Consider the following 5,507-nt stretch of genomic DNA (forward strand, 5'->3'; position numbering starts at 1 on the left):
CCCCAGGGGAGACGCGCCTCACACTTTGAAAACCGCTTTGCTAGAGGGTTAAAATAACAATTGTCATATAATGATTTTACATTAAACAAATGCAAAAATAAATAAATGGAGGGATCATTAGGTTCGTAGACATACCTGGAGAGACCTGATCCAGCCAGATGTCCACGTAGTCGTCCCGGTCGGTGCGGGACTGTTCGTGGTAGAATCCCAGAGCATGCAGCAGCTCGTGTTCAATCACCGCCTTGTGATCACAGCCCGACCCCAGAGACAGAATCTGACCGTCCTGCTGGTCCCCGACGCTGGAGAAACACCTGGGACAGGAGAGACAGTCAATAAAGAGAGCTGCATTTAGACCCATCATTAAAGCTGATATCGGCACACAGGCAGAAGCGAGAAAGGCTTTGAAACCAAACACCGACATTGATTCAGTGCAAAGTTGTAAAGCCTCTTTTTAAAGGTTTTAATTGATTGTATTGCGATGTGGCTTTTATCCAAAGCAACTACACTCTTCTATACAGACATGCATATGCAAGCAATTTTGGGGTTTTTGCCCAAGGACACCTATGGCTTGGGATCTAACCATAGACCCCTGAGCAATAGCCCCCAATCATAGGCTCCTATAATGTATGTATCCATACTTTATTCAGTGTCTAAAATTTCTAAATTATTGAGGTAAAGCAATCATATAAGTATAATGATGTGTTTATTCCACTGCAGGAGATACTGATTTTTCTCTGCAACTAAGTGGGGAAATAATCTTTGATTGACCATAGGCCAAATTGAGGTGGATAATATCGGCATGATATTAAAATAAACATTTCACACGAAACCTATTTAAAGGGGACCGATTATGCAAAATGCACTTTTTGATGTCTTTTATACATAAATTTGTGTCCCCGGTGTGTCAGGGAACTCACACAGCGCCAGAAAATAAAACCCTCTCTCTTTTCCTCCGTACCCAAATCTCTAAAAATGGGGCTACAATGGAGCTGATCCAGATTTGCGTCCGATATGACGTAATATCAAAAATGTGGACCCACGGCACTATCAGAAAGTTGCTATCAGAAACAATGCCCGACTGTTTTGGACGTAATATGGTCGGTGTTTACATTAGCATCGCTAACACTCAGAGCTAACCTGTACTGGAGAGCATGTGTGTGAAGAAGCAGGAAATAAAAAGGAATTCACCTTGTGGTATAACCGGCAAGAGAGAAAGCCTTTGAGCTCCATACTGTTTCAGAAATAATCCTTGATAATCCATGATATGGCGTTTCATCACAGCAGTATTTAGTTTAGACAGTAGCTGCCGGGTTCCGCATGACCTCAGCCCCCTCCTTTTAAATGTTTTTATCAATTTCTTTATTTTTTAAAGCTTTATACCCAAAATCAGCACTTTTGAAACAGGAAGTAAAATATAGGGATATGAGGCATGGCTAGAATGGGTGATCTGTTTGGTATTTTGAGTAAAACACTTCATAGAAATGTTTTTTATATATTTCTATATACCTGAGACCTATGCTATTGCCTAAAAATAGCATGATAGGTGCACTTTAAGTGTTTAATTCTATACACTGGTATCTATTCTTTAGCAGCGATCAACAGTTTATTTTGAAACGTAGCCGTACCCTCCTCTCTTTTCAAACTTGATGTATGTCTTCTCTCCCTCATAAGGCTTGAAGTCGATACAGGACTTGAGCCTGTACATCTCAAACGCCTGGTGGACGCAGCCCTTGGCGTTCAGATCTGATAAGTGTAAGAAACAATTATAAGAGGACACAAATATGAAAGTCAAGTTAACACAGTGTTGAAAGTGCACTGAAAATGTAAACTAAACTCACCTAAATCATCACCCAGGATGTAGGGAATTGGAAATTTCCATCTGTATCGCTTTTCAATCAAGGCATTCCTTCCCTCCTGTATCATGAAAGGGTTTTTATAAATTATTATGTTGACATATTATGTCCATAAACCTTATCAAGGTGAATAAAAACACACAATAAAGCATATCTAGTTATCTGACATAAATATATCACTGTAGTAAATCAAGAAAAGGATCAACAGTCAACATGTGGCAATACAGAAGAAAGCTGCCAATAAAACACTCAAGGAGTTATTAGCAATGATTAAGCATGTTTCACAAATAACATAAAATAAAAACAAAATACAACTTACAGGAATTAAAATGTCCCCTTCGAACAGGTTGGCGTCTGATCCTACAGTGGGAGACAAACAACACATTTTATTTAAATAAGCCAAAACAAAAATGCAGTTTCGCTCATCATTTTACACATTAATCGAGTACATACATGAGCAGGAGAAATGATCAATTAAAGTGTTGCAGCTCACCTTTATTCAGGATGGGGTTCTCATCCTCGCCATTCTCATACACCTCTGTAACACAAACACACCTCAAATTCTATTCATCACCTTTCAACAACTGGTATTTCTTTTAAGTATGATCATGTTTTGACCTACCATGAACCTCAGGGGAAACAGCAGGTATCTGGATAAAAGATCAAAACCAGTGTAAGTGAAGTTAATAGTTGATCGTATTAGGCTTACTATAATAAATACTTACAGTGAATGAAGTGGCCAGAGCCACCAGTCCGAACAATAACAGAACTCGCTCCATCATCACACTGTCACCAAGTAAATGCTCTGCTCTAAATGTGCATGTTAACAAGATAAGACCTTTAGCCCTATGAAGTACATGTGGGTTATAAAGAGTATCTGAAGGACTTTGACTTAACAGTGTTACTGATTAGTGAGTTACTTTATGAAGTGGACATGTGCTTAAGTCTGCAGTGGCATGCTTGTTTTTCACACCACCTTCCAATCTATTTTATAATTTGTTGCAGGGCTGGGCAGTATGACAAAAAAATTCATATCACGGTTTTTTTCCAAATTATAATGGTATCACAGTATTTATTTATTTTGCAATGATTGAAAATGTATTTACATTTATGTTTTGGTCCCACAAAAAAACACCTGATCAGTGGTGGACTTCATAAGTCTTATGTGTTGAAAGAATGAAAATGCATGAAACAACTGTAAAATGTAAACCATTTAATTGTGCAAACTTTGCGTACCAGAAAGTAACATAACAACTAACAACAAAAGCACTGTTTGAAAATGTAAACAATTGCCCCTTCCCTGAAACTGCAGAATGCACATTTAAATACTCATTTTATAATTTATGATTGAATGGGGACTCCTTTCATTGCCGCACCGCTTGAGTGCCCTTTGCCACTTTTTCAACGGTATTGCGGTATATGAAAAATGAATTTCATACAGTATAAAGTTCACTGTATTCTGTTCTAACAGTATACCGCCCAGCACTAATCTGATGTTGTTACACAACCCAACACAACAAGGTCCCTTAAAATCCCTTATTGATTATGTGTTATTTTGTATGATGTATGTTCTATAACATCAAGCACCTGACATTTTTACAGGAGATGCTGTTCCAACGTTGGCTTCGTTTTTCTCCAGATGTTTTTCCACAACATTGCAAAAGCATGCAGTTTTATGAAGAATCTCACAAGTTTGTAAGGAACTTTTGTTAAGAGTCATGTGAAGGTGAAGCAATCACTTGTGTTTTTGCAATGATCTAATTCAACCACTAGATGGCGACAAATACCCAGGCAAGTACTATTCTGTGTTTATTCAGTCTTTGGTTAATTCAAAGGTTGTAATAATTTGAGCCTACATTGTAAACAAAATCGGCTATAAGGAGGTGAGATCGTAAAAGACCCCAAGTTAGAGGGAGCAATTGAAAATGGTGGCTTCAGTGGTTTTCTCGCTTTGATTTTCACACCATGAATTTCTTGAAAGAACGTGCTGCGAACAATAATTTAGCTCCTTGTTCTCTCCCAATCTCACTCAACATAATATCAATTTTAATCGACCCATTAGATATTTCTATAACGATTGTGCTTTGTAAACATTTACACGGTACCGTCCTTAGCCAACGCTACATTTTAATTTAAAGTAGAGGTTTGTTAGCAGTGTTTCAGAATATTTAAGATTATGCTCTATTCACCTCGCAATACCAACGTTCCTCGATGTAACCGGGCAGCTATGTTGTGCTTGGTTAAGGATAAAAGAGCGAGACAATTTACTCCACACTAGCACATTAGCACAGTTTAGTAGCATGTTAGCAAGCTACGTCTTTGCCATCGCTAGGTTAACTAAGATTATGATTAATCACTCTATGAATACGAGTGAAAGTGAAAAAATAATGATTAACATACCGATAGATGGGTTATTTGATTGGTTTCTATAGGCCACGTGACAGAAGTAGTGCATCGCGGACGAGGTGGCCGAGTGGTTAAGGCGATGGACTGCTAATCCATTGTGCTCTGCACGCGTGGGTTCGAATCCCATCCTCGTCGGATGTTTTCTTTTTGTCACCTTTAACACGCTGATGTTTGTTGATATGTCATAAACGTTTTCAAAAACGAAATCAAATTGAAGAGACCTTAAAGTGTTTACTCACACTGAGCTGGCTAGCCACTGATTCGTTTTCTCTTCTTTTATTATTCAATAGACAAATAGCAGAAAACTGAGCAAAAAATGAGTGGAGAGAGATGGGGGATGTATGGTAAACTCAAGGATGTAACAACAAGGTTGAAAAAAACGTACTCTAACCTGTTCGGCTGCTGCCCTTCCATTTCCTAATGTCTCGACTTCTCTCTGATGAATGTTATAAGAATCTGTCATCCCTCCAATGGCCTGCTAACCCAAATCCTAACAATTCCTAACAACTCCTCCTAACACTTTTCCTAACCGTTGCTAACAGTTCCTAACTAACCAATGATTGGTTTACGTCCAATGTCATCCCGCGTCAATCTCATATAGGACAACGGGTATTCTGATTGGATGATGACATTGGAGATTGGACGCCGGCCGATCCTGCTCCGTAAGAACAGTAGAAACGCCCACTCCCTCTTCGACAGAAATAACAAGAACAAAAAGGGTAATTACAAGCTAAATATCATGAACTTTTGTGCATTTTAGTTTTTGCCGGCTGGGCGGTTAATAGTTTTCATCTTGTTTTGTCAAACGGCTCTTTCCTGGTCTGCTCTTGTTAATGTTAGCTGCTAGCTAACGCTTCAGACTAGATAGGCCTATGTACTAGATAAAATGGCTTCATTAATTTCACCTGTAAGGTTTATGTTACAGTCTTACATTCTGTAAATTACAGTAACTCAAAGGTTATTGAAAATTAGGTTTATTTTAGTAACGTTAAGCTATTCTGTAGAAAACAACTACTAAGATTGTTGTGCGTCTTTTTCGCTGTTTTGGATCAGGGGCGTTTCCTGGACCTGGAAACATCAGGGGCTTAGGCCGCAGTGGGGGGGCGCAATGTTCGAAATGGGAGGGAGCCAGGGGGAGCTTGGCTCCCGTAAAGAGGGGGGGAGCTTCCCTGAAGGCCGACTTTGAGATAAATAGGGGGAGCCCAAAAAAATTGTGCATATTTGTGTCACACAGATTAGAAATGTTGA

General features: G+C 39.0%; 1 long non-coding RNA gene and 1 other non-coding gene across 2 annotated transcripts; one reads left to right on the forward strand and one right to left on the reverse strand.

Moving 5' to 3' along the window:
* Positions 1 to 2,171: 2,171 nt before the first annotated feature.
* LOC104949599 (uncharacterized) lies at positions 2,172 to 2,493 on the reverse strand. Its single transcript, XR_798820.1, has 3 exons — positions 2,476 to 2,493; positions 2,347 to 2,391; positions 2,172 to 2,213 (listed from the first exon to the last, which is right to left on the reverse strand). It is a non-coding gene; the product is annotated as an uncharacterized lncRNA (long non-coding RNA).
* Positions 2,494 to 4,312: 1,819 nt separating this feature from the next.
* On the forward strand, positions 4,313 to 4,394 carry trnas-gcu (transfer RNA serine (anticodon GCU)). Its single transcript has one exon. It is a non-coding gene; the product is annotated as a tRNA-Ser (tRNA).
* The last annotated feature ends 1,113 nt before the right edge of the window (positions 4,395 to 5,507 follow it).

The sequence above is a fragment of the Notothenia coriiceps genome, unplaced genomic scaffold (assembly GCF_000735185.1).
Source record: "Notothenia coriiceps isolate Sejong01 unplaced genomic scaffold, NC01 NC01_scaffold00016547, whole genome shotgun sequence".
Classification (NCBI taxonomy): domain Eukaryota; kingdom Metazoa; phylum Chordata; class Actinopteri; order Perciformes; family Nototheniidae; genus Notothenia; species Notothenia coriiceps.